Source organism: Vicugna pacos, chromosome 3 (genome assembly GCF_048564905.1).
Source record: "Vicugna pacos chromosome 3, VicPac4, whole genome shotgun sequence".
NCBI lineage: Eukaryota > Metazoa > Chordata > Mammalia > Artiodactyla > Camelidae > Vicugna > Vicugna pacos.
In genome coordinates this window covers 7788722-7809903 of record NC_132989.1, presented here as the reverse complement: position 1 = coordinate 7809903, position 21182 = coordinate 7788722, and the positions used below count along the sequence as shown (strand labels likewise).

The 21182-nt window shown below is 44.1% G+C and overlaps 1 protein-coding gene across 11 annotated transcripts in view; it reads right to left on the bottom strand.

The window, feature by feature from the left end:
• EBF1 (EBF transcription factor 1) overlaps positions 1 to 21182 on the bottom strand; it is a 376175-nt gene that overhangs the window by 197107 nt on the left and 157886 nt on the right. The gene's annotated exons all lie outside the window — the stretch shown is intronic.

Here is a 21182-nt window from a genome sequence, read left to right as displayed (position 1 = left end):
TCCCCATTTTACAGGTGAGGACAATGGAGAAAGACGAGACAGCAAGTAGCCTGCCCAAAATGGTAGAGCCAGGAAGGAACAGAGTCTGAGTTGACGCTACAGAACAATTTACCATTTGATCATATTTTGTTTAGCACTTGACTGAGTTATAACTTGAAAGGGTTTCTAGGGCACCATGGGAAATTCAAAGAAATAGATGAGACACAGTCCTGGCCTCCCATCCCTTATCATTGGTAGGGGAAATGACGGGTAGATATACGATGCTAGCCAGTTATAAGCAGAAGCTGTGTGCAATTTCCTCTCACGTAACTGTAACCTCTGTAGGATGATTCATTCCTGCGGCTATCTCATTTATTCAATAGGGATGAGCGCCTATGGGCTAAGATGGCCTGCGACTCGAGGGCTCCCTGGGGTTGGAACTCTTGGTACTAAAACCAAGAAAGCCCTGGACAATCAGGGCACTTGGTCACCCTAAAAGTGACTGTGGCTAGAAATCAGAGGTATAGTAGTGACCCAGAGAGACATCAGCCCTGCTTTCAGCCAGCAGTCAGTCTAATGGGGATCCTGACGGATGAACAGACCAGGAGGGATATATGGAGCAGAGCAACGACACAGACATGCAGGATGCTGGTAATATGCGTCTCTTAGGTCTAAAAAGCCTTCCGGGGGGGCAGGGGATAGCTCACGGTAAAGCTCATGCTTAGCATGCATGAGGTCCTGGGTTCAATCCCCAGTACTTCTTCTAAAAAATAAATAAGCCTGATTGCCTTCCCCTGAAGAAAAAAAAAAAAGAAACATTAAAAAATAAAAATTAAAAAAAGAACCATAAGAGGCCTTCCAAAGAAACAAAGTCAGAAACCGAAAGAAAAAAAAAAGTGACTTTTTTAAAGAGTGGCAAATATACATTTATTATTGAAGTTTAAAAGATGAGGCTGAAATGATGCACACAGCATGCAAATATTAGAAAGTGCTTATGTCTTTTAGAATATTATTAAATGATTAGTTGACATTTAGAGTCATTTTGCAACATATTTACTCATCTCTGAGATGTCCTGTGTGAAACTGCATAAACTGAAAAGCAAAATTTTCTGAGTTAGTTACCAAGAGTTAGTTACCAAAAACTTCCCATTCTCATAGGCCTCCTGGTTCCATCAGATGAACTGTTGAGTAATCAGTACCATTTGTTATTTTAAATGAGTAAGAACAGAATCGGGTCTCCTCTTCTACCGCTACCAACAACCAAAATGTATTTTTCTGAGCAATTCTGACATCACAGTGGCAACTGATGTCGACAATATAAAAAATAGCAAATGCTCAGAGGTGTAACCAACCAAAACCAGGATGACCACCCCACGAGTGGATGCGCGGTCTTTTTGTCTCAGGGCATCTGTCAGGTAGGCAGTAGAGTCTAGAAATCACATCAGTGGAAACCCCGCCCCCACATCACTATCATGAGTTAAGCAATCGAGGAATTAGAAGCCATACTGACTTTTCTTTAAAAAATGTAACTAACCGAGAAAACATGAACAAAATGAGATGCTCTTCTTCCCCACACACCCCCCCCAACACGCCACCATCAAGTTCTGGCAGGTGAAAATTACTGAGATGGAGCTTGGTAACAGACGCACAATACGTAAATCCTGAGAAATCACATCTTGGGGGGAGCTTTGTGGCTCCTCTTTCTGGCCCCATCCTTACTCACAACACACATTACCTTGTAGGCTCACCAATTTCCCAAACAACCGGGGAGGTGACACACGCGTACATGGGCACTATATACCTTTATGCACAAACGCGCTATCTTTGTACACATTGTCCATGTTCTCTATGTGCATCTATGCAGGCTTGCACATATATTGTCTCTACTCACAAAAGGTAGAGTCACGTGTATCATCCTAACATGATACCTTGGTCCAAGGGGGTCAATATATTACTACATTTTTGTCTATAAAAACAAATCCTTGGCTAAACCCTCATCTCTTTCCTTCCCCGTCTATGGACCGCCTCTCAGAGTAGAGGCTTCTGTTACCTCTGCCCCAGCTATGAGGTTCGAGTTTCACCAAGCTCTTTCCGGTCCCCTTAAATTAACCTTGCTCAGCCCTGCAACAGGGAGACAGTCTCGCCACAAGCACATCGTGTATTCTGATCAGGTGTGTGTTGTTCCTTCCACCCTGGCAGTTCCCAACTTCGTTTTAAATATGGCTAAGAGGTCTCAAGAAATGCAGATTTATACCTGAAGAGATGTGTTTGCACCTCCAAACGCAAATTATGTTAATCAGGTATTCCAGCCGGAGCCGGGAAGAGGTGAGGTGATTATTCTCAGGAAGCCTCCACGATTGGCAGCCAACTCCTACTGAGAACCAGAACTGGTTGGCTCTTTGGAGCCGTGCAGAGTGCATGGCTCCCTCCCCTTAACTAAAGGCTGCTCCACTCTCTACCTGTCCAGCGGGGCCGTGGTCAAGCTGTTCCATTTGCCATGCATCAATGCCACTTTGTTCAGACCGACTGGCTCTCTCGCCAGTGACCCTCCTGCCGCCTGTATTATTTAAAGGAGATTTATGGTTGGGTGTCTTGTGTTGTGAAACACGAGCTGTGACCCCCGGGCTGGGAAGCCAGCAGGGAAAAACAATATTATGGCGCATGGGAAAATGAAGCTCATAGGCAGCAGCAAAAAATAACAGCGGAAACATGAGATGGGAAATGTATGGACGTGTCACCAACTGCAACCAATGTTTGAATTTCTTTTCTGATGGACCCTCAGAATATGCTCAGGGTAGGGTTGTAGTGTTTTTTTTTTTTCAATTTGTTTGTTTTCTTGTGTTTTTAAAAACAAATGTCAAACAAGGGCTCATGTGAAAAAATACCCCAGCTTCCGAGAACACCAAAAACCCTGGTTGCATATAAAAGAGGATCAGATCATTTTATGACCTTTAGGACCATTTGAAGTTATGCATACTAAATTAAGGGGAATCAAAACTCACGCTTCGGGGCACACTCTGATCACTGGGAGGGTCAGGAAGAACTCAGCCTTCTTCTGGTACCCTGTTCTTTAGGATGAGCGGCACTAGTCATTTTGAGGGTTTTTGCAGTTACAGATCAGATGAGAAGCAGGGGAAAGACCAGAGCCGGAACGCAGAAGAACCAACTGGAGGGCTTTTAATATAATCAGATGTATTCTTTCTGATCTCCCAATTGCGTATGTCCGAAATGAAGAGGCATTTCTACCCTAATTGAGCTGTGAGTTAAGTCTGACATTTTATTACTCGCTTTCACTAGCCGGAAACAATTTGTCCTCCTTTGGTCTCGGTGTGCTAATCTGTAAAATGGAAATAAATATTCACTATTCTAAGCAGAAACAGGCCACCCACCAAGCAGTGGTCCTTCCAAAGATGAAAAGGACTCTTCTGGCATTTATTAAAGTGTAGTGACACTTTAATAAAAATGCCTTTCACACGTCGACCGATCATCCTATCTTTCACAAAAGCATAATCTCTCAATATTTCTCTTAGGAAAAGACACATTTCATTTCCATTAATAGTACTTAGAAATTCATGAAACTAAATGAACATAGGGATATGTTGAGAGAGGTGGGGCACCATTAAATCCTAAACACACCTCTTTGCTTGGAAAATGTTTCACGGAGAACTGTGAACTTCAATTTCCTTGATGTGATTAGATCCTATACTAAAGAAATAGTATTTGTAATCTCTGCAGCAAAGATGATTTTTTTAAACCATATATTTTATTTAGATGTGATTTCCTTTGCTCAATGAAAAATTAATTGATGCATGCCTTCAAATCTCAGAAATACATGGTGATCTTCTTTCCAATCTTTAAATATTTCTCAGAACAAATGGCATTTATGTTTGTGGAAAGACCTGGCCACTGTGAGCCCCTTCTTCACTAAATGCACACAACAGTTTCATGCAGAATCCCGAAAAGTACTGCAATGTCCCCAAACAAAGGTTGGCTGAAACTTGTTGCGACGATTCAATAGGAGATTGTAAAGTCCAAGTTGTAGCCCCAGAAGGAAACACTGCTGTCCTTACGGAATCTACAAAATTCAATTTCCAATTAACTCCTGCTTCTGGGGAAGCTGGAGCAGGTGCTCACAGCCCAGCAGAGAGAATTTCCTTCTCCTAAATGTTCTAGTCTCCCTTTTACCTTCAGTCATCAAAAGCATATCCTGAAATTGCAGCAAGTCCCAGAAAACTTTCCTCGATGAGTCACCCATCTGAAGGGGGAACCTCTACAAATCTCCTCCCTTTCATTAAAGCACTGAATACTAAAACTAAACGTAACATCCATTTTATACAAAATGCCTAGATCTTCTTTAATTTACTCTTTTCATGTTCAGTCCTGCTAATTTATCTTTGTGTGCTTCATGCCTAACTCAGTATGACTAACGAAAGCTGTCAGCTCCCAGAGGTCAGAGACACCACCATTTAATTCTTTCTCTCACCAGCCTGGCAGTCCACTAGTTACAACAAGATGATTAACCAAAAGTGCTTGATGCATATAGGAATTTTACTAAAATTGCCATAATCCTCAGGGTAGAAAAGGAAAGAGGAAAAGAAGCCATCTTTTTTCCCGTCTCCCTCCTAAAACCAATCCACAATCCATAACTCATGCAAGCTAAAGAATCAGGGCATTTTCAGCAGTGATGGCACAGAGGGTGAGCAAATCTTCCCACTCAGCCCATCCCACCTTGCGCAGGGCTGGGCGTGCCTCAGCGCGGCAGTATGCCTGCTGCTCCAGCTTTAATCCTCAGCTGGGACCACTGGGAGCTGAGTGAGGATCTCAGCACCCACTGCATGTGCCCAACCTGGCCGCTAAAATGTAACTATTAAGTAACACTGATATTAGATCAGATGATGCTGTCATCTCATTGTCATCCAATTTACTCTACCCTGACATGGTGCAAAGCGGCTCTGCATTAATAATGGTTAACAAATACAGCTGTACCTGAACCCTATCACCATTTCCACGTGCTTCCACAGACATGAAGCTGCTCCCTCTCCCATGTCTCCAAGTGCATTTCTTTAGAGGGTAATGACAGTTTCACCTCCAGAGTCTATTTGACTGTAGAGAACATTCACAGACTGACCTAGACACTTGGTTCAAAAGCACCTGCTGTTGACCGAGAGCCCATCCAACGAGTCTGGGCATCGTGTGTCTTACTGGGAGTTGAGGGAGTGGGGTCAGGTGAGTGACCCTTCTCATGGGTCCTCCTACATGGACACACAGAGACCTCATTTCTGCACCAACACCGCGAATTTCAGAAAACCACTGTTTTCATCCGCTGATCCCAGTGACTTACCTGGCCAGAACTCAAATTCCAGAGTGTAGTTAATGCTTGGAATTCCTATAATCTAGAATTTTTCCCATTAAAATTTCATGCTATGTAAAGGCACAGGCTTGAACTCGTTTTTAATTACTTTGCAAGTCATGTCTCCTTAAGAGTACTCTATTTTATAGAGCACTTACATACAGTATATGCCTTCCAAATTGGCTGGATCATAAAAGCCACGAGAAAATATTTCAGTATACAGATTCTCCAGCCCCGTCCCAGACCTACGGAATTGGAATCTCTTGGTAGAAGGGCCTGGAGATGTGTATTTTTGACGACCCTCAGGGGATACTGATGAACAGGAGAGTGTGCGAAACGGACAGATCTTGGGGAATTTTCACCACAGCCCTACGAAAAAGGTAGAGCAAATTGTACGGCTTCAGCTCCATTTTACAGATACAAAAAAACAAATAAATAAAATGAAACTCAGAGAGGTTAGTTCCTCCCCTATGATGCTTAATCCTGCCTCATTAGCTCTGTATCATGTTTTATATACCACTTATACTCCTATCCTTCCCTATATCAGCCCCCATCAAATTATATGTAGCACTCTGTAGGTGACCTAGGAGTTATTCCTGCAGACAGTATGGGCGCTGACTGCAGAGCAATTCCTGAGACATTTTCTCCGCTGTTTCCAGAGGATGGCTGGCACACTTGTGCCCACTCTCCATTCCTGGCATCGCTTTTGGTCCACATTCTGATATAATCAACATCCGTTCAAGGGAGCCTCCCTCTGCTAAGGAACTAATCACCAGAAATACCGCACATGAGGATATAATATACAAAATGTCTCTATAATACAGCTTCTTAAGCAATTATCCCATACCACTGGGTCACATTATGCAACTTAATATTCCCCCCCCTAACAAAAGTAGAGTTATGGGATTTTTTTTTAATGCATACGTTGTTAAGTTTTACTTTAATCATTTGCGGCATTCTTTTATATTATTTTACTATTGCATGTCAGTAATCAGTGGCAATTAAATTTTTTAAAACTTGCACTGAAAATTAACTCTCATCAGAAATAGGATTAAGACCAGGGCTTTCATGGTTCTAAAGCCAAACTAAGTGGAGGAAAAGATGTTACACAGAGGGGAAATTTCCCCCGACTCAACACACGCCAGTGGGCTTGAATGATTTCTGAGAATTTTCCATCAGTGCTTTCTCAAATGGCCTTTGGTAGTCTGGTCTCTTGGCGTTGTTCCTTGTAATTCTAGCAGGAGTGCCTATACCCCAAGAAGGGGAAAGAGGGTTCTGTGCGTGCTCCCACGAGATTTGGGGAGAGGCTATGTAAACAACTGAAGAATGAATCAGACCCCAGTTCTGATTTACATATTGCCTGGGAGGAGGGAGAGCAGCAGAAAGGGAGCTCAGGACGGGCTTGGCATGGCAGCGGGCAGGCCCTCTGCCTCTGCCTCTCGGACACCTCCCAAGGACACAGTGCCTATTCAGAATCCAAGTTCGTGGAGGCTTTTCAATCAATAACATATGGCCGCGAAAGCACTCATGCTATACAAACAGACTGAAATAAATATGCTCAGCAAATAAAATATCTGTATGTGAAACAATAAAGCTTTTAGTTTAACTGCAGAAAATGAAAAGCAAGTCTACTTGAAACCAGGCTAAACGAGTCACCAGTTATTCAGTGGGAGTTTTTGGAGATGAATGAGCTGGCAGATGCTTCATTCCAATCATTTAGACCAGATATCAGTAATTCCTGAGGAACGGAGGCAACACTCACTAGCAACTTGGTGTGGCTGGGGGCCACACTCTCTCTTCCCCGACTAGCTCTGGAGCAAGGAACGCTGGGACACACCGGCTGTTTAAAAAGCCAAGTGGCTTCTAGCATACCAGCTTGTTAGCCTTTATCTTACATGAATTTTTTTTTTCCTCCCGCATTCATGATCTCAGATTAGGTAGGTGGTGGGGGCGGCTCTAAATATACCTTCCTGTTACCCGAGACCTGGATCAGGGAAGGTGCTTATTAATATCATGGAGATATGATTTTTAATGATCTCTGAAAACAGCCTATATGGGTGTGAATAATGGCACTGTCTCATTGCATGCGTGGTTTGTGCTTTTGTCTCAGACAGGTTCATTTTTCACTGGAGGGGAAAGGTTCACGCCGCACGAGGGGGGTAACCAGTTGATGTTACAAGGCTGACTATTAGGCCCCTTGCTGTTCCACATGTCACAGGGAAGGACTCCAGCCGGCAACCTTAATGCCTACTTCAGCATCTTGAAGAAATTAATGAACACAGCTTCTATGGCAAAACATTTCAATCAACCCTTACCAGCTGTGCCTACATTTAAGAAAAAGAAAAAGTGGGGGGGGGAGGTTGGGATGCCCAGGTTTATCAAAAAAAGTTTCTTCGAAAGCTCAGCCGTGGTTTTGGCCGTGAGCAGTGATGGGGGGAGGTGGGGAAAGGAAGAGCAGAAGGAGCGGAGGTGGAAGACGCCAGTGCCGAGTGCCAAAAGATGTGCTCTGGCCCCTGTGTTTGTTGAACAAATTAAGCACGTTCTGGTTTTTCACCTGCTGAAGTAGCAGCAGTGCATATGGCCTAGAAGTTAAAAATAAGGAAATATGCATACATTACCATACTTAATGGACGACCCTCTCCATTTAATATGCAAATTTCCTGAAATATTACTGAATGCCGTCTGTTCTAAATGAATAAATTTGAATTGCAATTAGAATAATCCTTTATAATTAATGAAAACTGTCAATTTTAGTTCATAAGTAATTTGATTAACAGGATGATGGGACACTTATCAAGTTCACTGGACTGCCAGGGTATGAGAGAACTGACAGTGAAAGCGGGGCGGGCCAGGCACTCAGGCTCCACCGGAGTATTATCCTAAATTATTGATAACACAAGCTAATGAACTTCAGAAAGTGAACTCTGGGGGCCTCATTTAAAGGGACAGCATCGCATCGGTGCGCGAGGGGCAGTGTGAGGGGAAGATCTTTCCGACTGCATCTTTGTTGGTATTTTTGGCTCATAGGAAAATAAATGTTTAGAAATGCCAGGGCAAAGGAGAACATTGGCTCAAAACACAATTTTACCATTTCCAGCTGTTGCTGGAACAAAAGGAAACAATCGTCAGAGGATAAATGTAAAGAGAGACAATGCAAAAACATGTGGAAAGAAGTTTGCGGTAATGCATCTCAGACCGAGGCTACAGCCATGGCAGTGGGGCCATCGCCGTTCCCCTGCATTGTTTCTTCCTTCAGACAGACCGGGAATGAGGACTCCTTCACTGGTATTAATTGGACATTTATATAAAGCAGTTGGGGGAGGGGGCTCCTTGGGGACACACATGTAACTCTTCCCTAAGGCACAGACGCTAAGGGCACAGAGTGGTCCTATAGCAGCAGCGCCCGACGACGCAGCCTCACTGAGGGGGGAAGGAGGGAGGGAAGGGTATGTTACAAGGGAACGCAGGCATTCTTTCCCGTTGTTAATTACCATGAAGCCAGAGCAAGGAAAAACAAGAAAATGAGCCATAAAATCAACTTACTTTATCTTTTCCAGAAACTGATTCCAAACTTGACGCAAAAGTGCTGCTTGTATCGAGACTGAATCCGCATTTGGGGGCCTCCACGCTCACTAGCAGGTGAGAAAGTGCATTAAGAACCTTCTCCTGGGAGTCTCTGAAGAGCAAGGGTCTGGTTTTCCTGATCCACGGCCTCTTGGCACACCTTGCTCTTTCATGCTTTCCATGCCTACAGCCCATCACAACCACCGGTGACCCACTTGCTGCCCACGGAGGCCCCTAGTTTGGATGATGCTGGCAGAACGCAGGCAAGTCATAGTCCTCCACTTCTGTCTGGTTCTCCTACATCCACTGAGAAGTGCCTTAACTCCAAGGATGGGATGTATCTCTGTGAAAGACCTCCTGTCCTTGAAACCTTAGTCAGAATTCACGTGGTGATAACCTTGTCATGGTCATCTCAAGATCATCAAGGAATAATTTTTCAAGAATAATACTCGTCATAAGAGTGTGTCATTTATAGGCACAAAATGAGCACTTTCAGGGAAATACCAGAGATTCAGCAGTCTCAGGTTTGTCCCTGTGGGCCGCCTAGACCACTCGCCTCATTCAATTTGATATAAAAATTAAATAAAATAAACCCATCACATAATAATGATGATGGTGATGATTTAAAAAAAAAAAAGCACCCACCATGTATTTCAGAAATAGTCTAAAATGCCAGACATTGTGCAAAGTTCTTAAGTCATTAAGCACTTAAGGTGACTCCAGAAGTACATATCACACCCATTTGACAGATGAATAAACCAAGGCTCAGAAAGATTAGGTACCTTGCCCAAGGAAGGACTCACAAACAGGAATGGGCAGAGTCAGGATTGGAACTCTGGGTCTGTCTCTGGAGCCGAGCTGCACCTAAAATATATTCTGGGCCAATGTTCATTTTCTAACAGTCTGCTTAGATGCTGGGCGCATTTAATTACGCTATAGTTCCCCCGATGTCACAATTACATTTTCATGCCCTTGCTTTGGACCACCATGACTGCAAAGTTGTCTGTGCCATTTCCAAGCCAGCTCAGCGGGTATACATTTGGAATCATTGGCCATCCCCCTTGCATGGAACAAGCAGGTCATAAACACTGTCTTTCATTCTACAATGTGTGCCGAAAGCAGCCCTTTAGCATCCTCTGCCTCCCACAAAGTGTCTCTTGGAATCTGTGTATTTAGAGCTCAGTTTTCAAAGCCTGACAGGCGCCAGGTAAGGCTCATTCCCGCTCATGTCCTAGAGCCCCCCTGATGCCACTGTCCTCGCTAGCCGACTTCGGCCCTGGGAGATCTGTAATAAAAGCTGTTAGCTCTTTGACACTCAATAAAAGAAACAAACAAGAAACCAATGATGTTCTTGGTTATTAAGCTTCCTATTAGACCTAAATAAAATTAAGCAGCTGGTGGCCCTATGTCGCCACAAAATTAATATTAAAAACTCTCTTTGAGCCATTTAAATCCTTTGTACATATACTCTCAGCCTCAAGCGCCCTCATTCTTCCCAGCAGTACGAGCACTTTTTTCCCTCTCCACTCCCACTAGTCTTTCACATGTATCTGGTACCCAGAGGATTTCTTTGTCTTTTCCCTACAACTTACCCCCATCTGCAAATCCCCGAGGTAAATCACAAGAAAGACCTGTCTGGATACTAACGCCTCTGACTACTGGAGCACCGAGGACTTTTAGAGAACTTCCAGCTCAGTGTTCCTCAAGGGTTGTATGCACACCACTGATTTTAAGTGATACCCCTTTTTTTTTTAGTGGTTATACATTTATTTTTATCTCTCTCAGCAAAGAAAAACCATAAGCAGACACCAGACTTTTGATTTCACACATAGCACTGCCTGGCTCAAAACCTAAGTGAATATTTCAGTAAGAAATAGTGAATAGATTTTTTTTTTAATAAAGACAAATATGGAGTGAATAATACTCCAGGTGGTACCCCTCGATAGCAAGGGGCGCAAGGGTTTCCTGTGAGAAGGATGGGACTTCCAGGAAAACTGAGCTAGCTCCCACTCCTCCTCCTCCTGGCGCTCAGAGAGGTGTGGCTAGTGAAGCAAAGCAGAGGCAAGGCTGGAGCTGGAACTCAGATGTCCGAATGAGGTGCTCTGTCCCCCGCCCAGGGACCCAGGCCTTCGTCTGGGTCACTTTGGGAAGAGAGGGGAGAGTGAACTCCAAGAGGGCTACAGAGCTGCCTTGGCGTGCTCAGGATGAGGGGAGAGAGAGCAAGCAGCAGAGTTGCCTCGTCCCCTCCTGAAGTCAGAGCACCTCCACGTGGTGTAGGTTTGACTTGGGTCATCCACGTCTGATGTCATTTGAAGAAAAAGTTTTACAGGAGGTTTTTTGTTTTTTAAAGCATTACACTGATGCAATGATAAAAAGTCTTCCAACTACTGGAAGCTCCTGGATTCGGTCTCGTGCCATTCACCCTTGCTCATGCGGAAGCGAATTGGTCTCCATCAGCATGGTCCACCTGCCCAAAATACAGCTCAAGGACTAGTCAATTATGCTCGAATCTCCTCAGGTGGGGTAATCTGTTAAAATGCAAATTCCTGGCCCCCACCCAGGCTGTTTATAAAATCAGACTTTCTGGGAGTGAAGTCCCATAATTTGCATTTGCACTAGCTTCCTAGGTGATTACACCTGAGTTAAGACCTGAGACCCAGCGTGGTGGGATGACAGATTACCAGTAGGGCTAAGAGAGAGACTGAAAGAAGAAGTCTTAGTAAGAGAAAAAGCGATTGTGACCAAGGGAGAAAGACCGAGAAACTGAGATTTAGCAATTTACTGATCCCTCAGTGGAATACTGCCTTTATGCTTAAGCCATCTTATGATAAAGTTAGCTTAGCCCTTATGTAACTAAACCCATCTCTCACCCACGCAGCCTCATCCCTACACTTAACCCTTCCTGTACACTGAGTTCCCTTCTGAAGAGAACAGTGTAACCATGAGGTTATGACTTAATCACTAAATACCCAGAGAGGCATCACCCTGTGTGCTGGGCAAGGCATTTACACCAAAAGAAACTGCTCAAGAGCAAGTTGCACTCTGGTTACGAAGTCAGCGTGTGCATTTGGAAATGCATGCCTACCCCCAGTTTAAGTGAAGGGTGGGCCTGTAATATAGAAATTAGCTGCTGATAGCGTTTGTGTGGTCGTTCAGCTTATGCGTTCATTATCAATGGAGCCGACACTCCCAATATACCATCTCCTAGGGCTTTTTGTAAATGGATGTTAAAAATCTCATTTGGTAAAAGAACAGATTTCGGGGGAGGGGGGGCGGGTAATGCAGCTCCGTGCTCAGACTCCATCTGTTTACCACTTGTTGGGCCTGCAAGGATGTGCAGACACCCTCCAATGCTGACATGGGTGGTCACCTCCCAAAGAGCAAGAAATAAACCCGCTTTCATTAACTGCTGGCATTTATGAGGACTTATAATAAAATCAGAATTTTTTCTTTTTAATGGCAGTTTAGAATAATAGCAACCTTGTAGGGGAAAACAGTAGTCAACTTACTCGGGTAACACGTGGTCTAAGGGGCCAGAGGGGGAGCCCCTCAGAGGGCGCCTATCTCAGAGATAAGACCAAGCACCCCAGAGAGGCCAGTGAGGATGATCTCAGTGCCGGCCATCCTTGGATCTGGGACATGGGACACCACCAAATAATGTGCTGGCAAATCATGGAGAGACAGAGACACCAAATGGGGAAGCAGGTCGTCCCCCAACCTTGAGAAGGAGAGGTTACACCAATCTTTAGAAGAGATGTATTTCAACAAGGGTGCTCATGTTTTAGAAGACTTGAACCTGAACTACATCTTCTCTCAACCAAAGGCTCATCAGGAGCGTATGCGGGGACAAAGGATAGGAATGTTCTGGAAGCAAGGATGATAGGGTCTCACATGTATATCAAACTCCTACCAAACGCACCCATCATCTCATTTAATCCTCACTGCGGTAGACATTATCTCAATTCAGAGAAAGGAATGTTAAGCTGATCAAGAATGAGCAACTTTCCAACTGCAGAAGCATCTGGAAACAGGACTCTGGTACCTAAGCTGTGTTTTCTGCCACATGCGTCGCACACAGCCCCGCAAGATGTGCAGAAAGCAAAATCTACAGGAAAACCCTGACGTCTGTGAAAACGTTCTCCGAAGTTCCCCATGACTGAAAATAACGACAGCCACGATCTCCTGGCACATATACATGACTCCACTAGACCTTCACATCCGTCCCGTCAGGTACTGCTCTTAAGCCACAGACGAGGACACTGAAACCAAGAAGAGCTCGGCTTCCTGTTCAGGTTTATGCAACGTCTAACAGAACGCCTAACCAAATGGCGATCTAAACCCAGACCTGTCTGATCCCCCATCCCTGGGGCTTTCTACCACACCCTTCTGTCTTTTCCTAGGAGCGAAATCTTCCTCTTCCATTCCTTTCAACTGGAGAGGAAGGTAAACCGAAATCTTAAACGTCAACTCTAAAAAGGCTAAAAGGAATATGTTACTCCGCGCTTTCAAACATTTGCATTTTATGCCGCCTGGACACACGGTGGGCCTGATCGGTCACTGTTCACTGTGAAAGGTAGGGACGTGAAAGCCACGAGCAGCAGGCAAACTCTTTCCCAAAGCCAGCACATCCCCTGCAAGCCAGCTCCATCTCATGGACGGGCCCCTTTTCCTTTGAACACAGGCTATTCTGTTGGTCTGGCTAACACCCACCTGGAGAAGGCAAGGACAGAGCTGGAGCGAACGGCATGAATACTGAGGTCCCTGTGTTTTAATTTGCCTAAAAAAAAATCTCTGTGTTGTTAAAACAAATGTAGAAATTAGCCATATGGGACCCTAGCTTGGGTACATATCTTCATCTGTCACCACATTTGGGGGAGAAACACTGCAAAATCATCATAGTGTTTAAGCCTGGAGAGAGGGAGGAAAGTCCGCTTGGAAGCAAGCGAATACCGAACACATGTTTATGTTTTTGACCCCGCAATATGGTAACTAATGATGGCTCGGCAAACAGACTTGGGAAAATACATGGGTGACTGCAGAGGGGAGAACCCCAACGAGGGCAATGAGTTTCCTTTCACCCACGTTAGCCCTTAATTCTTAACAGGACAACCAGCACAAATTCTACACAGCTTGTCTAAGCCGGCGAAACCGACGCCTTATTCTGAATTCAAGTCTTAGACCCAGTGCCTGTGATACAGCGCCTTAATAGGTTTCCAAACTCTCATTTGGCCTCCGTTATACAACCAGCTGACACTGAAAATAATTAATGCCCTTTAGGACTCGCATCTGCTCCTATGGTTCCAAGTCAAGGTTTTTAATTGGGCTATTTTGGCATTTGGAGACAACGGCAAGGTGAAATAACCTTTCTTTAATATTTTTGAGGTCAGCAGATAGCCCTGCCAAAGGTCACCCTTCAGGTTCACAAATGAGTCATTTGTATCACCTAATGCAATCTGTGACTTGCAAATTGCGCTGGGATGTGTTAGCGTGCATTAATTAGTCCATGTGATGAATACTGAATTCATCATTACTAGCCGGAGCTTGCAGAGATGTGCCAATACCTGTTTTGGCGGTTTGGGGTTGCTTATTTTTCGTTTTACACTCCACTTCCAACCACGGTCTGAGATCTTCAATGCCCTGAGCTTAGTAACTGACATGTGGCACAGCCAGGACCTGGGGAAGGAGGCACCAGCATAAAAATGTTTTCTAACCAGGAAGCACCCAGTCTCCTGGTCTTCTGTTTGTTTAATCTGTAATTCAGCATCAAAAGATGATTCTGTCTCCTTATGAGCCAGAGCGTTGCTAACCTTGAGAGAGACAGACAGACAGAGACAAAGAGGAAGAAACCCTTGTTTCAAACCATTTGCTCAGAGCAGTGCCCTGAGTTGCACTGGGTCCTCTCAGCTGCTTGGCAGCTACTGCCTATAATGAAGGCGTTATTAATTTCAGTTTCAGGGGATAGAAAATCAGGATGTGGACACTGTATGGCTATACCATCTGTGCAGTTGACATATATTGATTCATACCTCCTTCCCATCTGTCCTTGACACTGTGCAGTAACAGAGGTCACAATCTTCTCTTTCCTGGAATCCACCCCCCCACCCAAAAAACAACTTACACCCAGGACCCTCTCAACGCTATTGTGCACTTCCAAGGAAAACTGGGGACAGAGTGTCTGCACCTGTCATCCCCCAGGTAGGTCTCTTGGACCCAACGCCACAATAACCAACCACATCAAAAGGATGCATGAAAACAATAGCTCTTCCACTTTAAGACAGAGTCAGTGAGGGGCAGACATTCAAAATGGATCTTCCAGGTCTCCCGCATCTGGAGGATAACAAAGAGAATTAATGTGTCACTCTGGAAGTTAGCACATTCACTTTACACAGAAAGGCATGGCAGCCAATTAAATGACACACAGCAGATCAAGGGGTTTGGAGAACTAGATGTGCAGAAAGTTATGAAGCTGAAAACCAGCAGGTGGGCACACTTGGAGAAAAAGCAAAGTTTCTGGTTAATGAGGGATTTGTGTATGTTATGTTTAACATCCATTTCTTGGGAAAAAAAAAGAATTGTTTCTGTTATTGGCGCATCACAAGTGAGAAAGCCTGACTGAGCCAGATTTCAGAGTGATTTTATTTCAAGGACTATCATTTATTTCATTCCACTTTTTTTTTTTCCCCTAGCTACTCTCCGTCCTGGTGGAATTGGACACACAAATAACTGAATTCACAATGGACTTTTTGAGGATTCAAGTGGCCACTTCTGTCTGCAAAGTAAGAAGTGGCTAATTGCAGCCCAAGTGAACGGCGGCGGAGCCTGCAATTAGCCAATTAGGTTGTCTGCTAGGGGGAGGAGCGATTCGAATGCAGAAAGCCTTTTCGCGAAGCACGGAGGCCTTTCCAACGGGCTCGAGAAACCCCAGGAAGAGGGGTTAGAAGTCTCTCCATCAAAGCAGAGCTAGGCCACTCAGATTCAGAGAATTCCTTTTGTCAGTTTTTTCCTCTAGCTCTAAAATTCTCCAGGTCCAGGTAATAAGCACTGTACCACCCTCCCGATGGGGGGGAATTTTTTTTAAAAAAGATTTTAACAGGTGCCTGCAAACATTCACATTATAAACAAAGTAAATGTCCAAACTTGCCTTCTCTAAAAAAAAAATCTCCTTCTCCTCTTTCCTTTTCTCATAAAATTATAGATTACATTTTCGGCCCATCTTTAATGTTGAAAATGAAAACGAATCCATCCTTCAGTTACTCCTGAGAGAAAACACTGCCGCTTTCAAAGTATTTTAAGGAAATTTCCCTTGCTTTTGGAGGGTGGATCTCAGATCCCTCAGCCAATTTGATTTCAAAACAGGAAATTTTGTTTTGATTAAGCTGTAGCTCTGCTGAACTTCTGCAATCCAGGGCAAGAAATAAAAGTGTTTGGGGGAAGGGGGTCGGATTTGAAAATAGCCACATTATACCAAAGGGATATACTATTAGCTCCTTTAAGTCAGCTTGAGAGGAAATAGTATTAAATCAAGAAACAGTGCACAAGTCACACCTTTTCTGGGCTTCAGGTTTTCCCCGCGTGTAAAAACCAGGGGAACTGGCCTGGATAATTTTAAGGTGACTTTTAGATCCAAATCGCCAGGATTCTGAATCTTTAACACTCACACTTCACGAACCATAAACTGGTGATAAAACCACTCAAGCCCTGGCCCCTGGCAAGTCAAGGAAGATTCAGAAACCGTTGCCTCTGAGCTTAAAGCCAAGCTTGGGCATGGCTGATCATCCTCGCCTTTCTCCTCTTTCTTTCTGCCCTTTTGGGTTTAGCATCATTTTAATGGTCGTACCTCAAACTAAGTTCACACAGATTTAATCACTTGTTTTAGGCGCTGGAGACTTTCCCCCACAGCTCAGATGTGTCATTCACAAAGACGCTGTCCCTTGTGAGAATTAAATCCCTTGGGAGACAAAATCACATGTTCTTAGTTACCTTACTTTTCATCTTTCAGTGGTTCCCTGCTGAGTCCCACCTCCCCCAGCCCCAGGCCCCAGGAGCTCGTTAACATCTCTCTGCCCCGTGATGAGTAAGTAAACAGTTGGTAGAGAAGACAGTACGTGGTGAACCTTAGTTTCGCTTTACCAGTAGTCTTCTTGCCTTCTCACTGTGAACTCACTCCCCTACTCATGCAGGGGTGCGGCAGAGAGCAATGCGGTTTACCTCGTGTCCCTAAACTTGCAAGCCTTTCAGGCTCTGCTAAAGCCACATCATATAGCAGAACACAAATCTCTGGATGCCACTGGGCAAAAAATCTCTTTCATTTGTTCAACACAGACAAGCGAAGCCTCCTGACGTTTGCTGCAGCAGACTGGTCCAGCGCCACTGGTCTGTTTCATTTGCCATTCTCCTTGTAGCATCCAGAATGATCTATTTTTAAGAAAGATTTACCTAATCACAAACACACCCTTCCTCCCCTCCCCTCCAAATGGTTTCCGCCTCTTTTAGAATGAAACCCAACCCCCTAACCCTGGTCTGGCCCCTGCCTACCCCCTAAGCCCATCCCATGCCATTCTTGCCTCGCTTTCTTTCTGTACCTGAAATATACCAAACTCCTTCCCATCTCAGGGCCTTTGCACATGCTATTCTTGCTGCTTGAACTACTCCTCTGTCCCTCCGCTCACCGCAGGGTCAGCTCTATCTCACCAGTCAGATTTCATTCAGCTCAAAGATCATCCTTCCAAAAAAGACACCTTTGACTGCTCAATCCAAAGTAACTGCCACCCTCGGCCATCAGTCAACTCTGTTACATCCGTCTGCTCTATTTTCCTTAAGGCATGTATCACTTTTATCTTGTTCAACGTCTAGCTCCCCCTGGAATGCAGGAGCTATTGGAACAGGGAACTTGCCTACCTGGTTGAACTCTCTATGGCTAGGAATAAAGCAAACATGTAGTGAGTGCAGAATAAATATTTATCGAATGAATGAATGATGCATAACTGAATAAAAGAATGAAAGAATAGATAAATATTTTAAAATAAGGGGTTCTCAGCTGGGGTTCATAGGCACGTAGGCTTTAAGAAGTCCTTGAACTCTCAAATTACTTGTAAAATCCACCTACGTATATTTTTCAGGTGAAAGGTTTCTCAGTTTTCATCAGATTCTCAGAGGCATTAGGACACTTGGAAGATAAGGCATAGTGTGGCAGAGCCTGTTAGTAAAAGGATCCCTAATTATTAGTTGATCACAGAGCTGCCTTATCTATCCTGGCCTCCCGTGTGGCTATAAGACTAATTCTGACCAATGGGATATGCAGAGAAGTGGTAAGCATAACTCCCTCAAGTATCTTAAAAGGAAAGGGGCATGTCCTCCTTCTCCCCATCCTTCTTCCTCCAGCTCGATGTGGAGGCAAAGGCTGGCGCTCCAGCAGCCATCTTTGACCATTAGGTGCCCTGGGGAATTGAAGCCATGCACAGCAGAGCAACAAAACAGAAAAGACACCTCTGAAGCACTGCCTAGCCCTGAACTATCTCCAGACTTCTTAGGAAAGAAAAAATAAACTTCTATCTTAAACTATTGTTGTTTGATAGGGGTGTGGTGGGTGGAGATGAGAGGGTGGGTGGTTAGAAGGGAATCAATATGTTAATACCTGTGAGCAGACAGGGTCCAAGATGCTGCTCCCAGCATTTACCTGTCCAGGAACTAAGTTTGGTGGGACAGAGAAATAAGAAAATGGATCCAAATAGTACAAGAGGAATTTCATTCCATAAGCCACAAACTTGAACGCTTATTGGAAAGCAGAATCATGAATGCAAATATGTGCTTATTTGATACGTTTAACTTACACATCCACCCTTAAAATGTGCCTCTATGGCTAGGAATAAAGTTACATTTCTAACAATAACAAAAAAATCCTTTTCAGAACTATCTTTTGACAAAAATAAGGAGGCCTACCTATGCGTATTTGTCACTGTTTCAACAGTTACGCCAAGCACCCTAGCTCATTTTTATTCAGGTCCACCCTATTAGCAAATGATGGCGCTTTTTGTTACATAAATGCATCCATGCGGCGTCAAAATTTAATATTGATCTTTATATACTGATTCTGAAGGTGACAATAAGAAATAATGACATCACCATATAAATCAGGATTATTATAATATATGAAAATGTTCCGATCCTGTGTATTATTAGAAAAGCTATCATAGTTTTAAACTATTGACCCACAGTGATGAAAATGCCCCAGATTTATGGTACATGGTATGTGTATAATAGATTATTTAACAAATTCACCCGCAGAGAATTCAGTAATTTATTAATTGCAACTCAATCAATATAACCACAAATAGATGTTATTATTTACAAAGTGATGAGCCGGTGGATAAGCAAGGCCCCTTTGCTGGTGCAAAGAATGATGAAAAGCAAGAGCAATCCAGGTCTCCTGAAGCCTCGCACCATCACTACCTCGGGGTTAATCTCAACAGGCTGCACTCCATCTATGCAGGAAAGGGCAGTGGCAGAGACGAGAGGATGCAGAGAGAGATTTACAGCTATATTACCTTGGGCAAGTCATTTAACTTCTTTGATCTTTCATCCTCCTCCACTGTAAATAGGGACCCACTAGTTCTTATCTGTGGAGATACGGTGAGCAGTGCATGGGGTAATTCCGCAGTATCTGGCAAATAGCAAGCCCTCATTACATGTCAGTTGCCATCACTGATGTCGTCATCGACATCGTCTCCGTGCTCTCGTCTTAACTGGATTTCCTGCAGTGGACTGCAGAGAGTTCCTGAATTTTCGTTCATAAATCCATCCCTTTGCTCTTTTTTCTGTCTCCTAGAGCCCCGAATGGTGTCTTGAAGCACCGTGCCTCAGGGATGCTGGCTGAGCTTGGGCTGAAGAGGAACGCCATATACACCAACTGGTACACAGCTGGCCATTTTCCGAGTTAGCATCACTACCCATCCTAGTAACAAGAAAGCAAAGCCTTCTTACCTCAACGCCAGGCACAGCCCATGTTATGCTAAATGCCACTCCGGGTCATTCCCAGAAAACACTGGCAGCAGCCAAGTTCTCGGAGGCGGCCTCACCCGACAGATAAGATGAGGCAAAGAAAATCACACTGGATGAGACGGATGACCCTGCTGACTCGCCTTTAGCTAACAGTAAGCACGGCTATCACTTACTGATCACTCACTGTGTTCCAGGCACAGTTCTGAGCACTTTGTACACAGCTTCTCATTTAATTCTTGTGACAAATTATATGACAGAGTCTCCATTACTACTCTCTCTTTACAGTTGTGGAAACTCAGGCTCAGGGGATTTAAATAGCTTGCCTAAAGTCACACACAACTAGAAAATTGCAGCTCTTGGCTTTGTACCCAGGCGGCCTGATGAAGACCTACTTGTCACACACAATACTGTGATGTTCTGGGAAGCTGGTCGAAGCATTAAAATATTCGCAGATCCTACCATCTTCTGCCACAGGCCTCTGATGACAGTTTACAGAGGCAACCCATACAATGGTTAATTCAGATCACAGGCTGTTGACACACAGGGGTTCAAATCCCAGGTCTGCCCCTCACTAGCTCAATCTCCCTTTGCCTCACTTTTCTCATCTGTAAAATGGGGATGGCAATAGAGCCTGCTTCACAGGCTTGTGAAGAGTACATGATGTGCCGGAGTCAAGTGCTTAGCACCCTGCAGGGCACACAGTAAGTGCTCCACAGATAACTGAGTTGACTCATTCTTCTCTCCCCCTTTCAGAGACACATTATTTAAAAACAAAAACACAGGCCCCCGTTACTCATCATATTCGGCCTTGAAGCCCTCCTCCGTTCACATCTGGGTGATAAAACGTAATTCTGATGAAAAAAGATAATTTTTCAGCACGGCGTTCCCTATCTGCAATTACATCAAAATCGCATTAATTGAGCTATAACACTGTCAAGCTCAGCAGCTGGAAAGCGCACCCATACATTCTAAAGAGAAGGCCATTAATTCCGCTCTCTACAGCACGGCAGTGAAATTGGGATGTCCGTTCCCCGGCGTGATTTACTGTCTTTCAAGCTGCTTAAGTGGGAACCTCTACAAAAAGATTTAAGTTAAGTGACTCTTGTGCTGCTCTGAAGCTCATTTATTATTGAATTAAGTTTTCATTTCGTTTAAAGGGAATAAAGAAATATAGTTTTATTTGAAACAAGGTAAAACATTTCGAAGAAATAGGCTATTATAGTCCAGGAAGCCAGTTTATATGTCTGCAAATGATCTCACTCTGCTTATGCTCTGCTGAAAAGCCAAATTT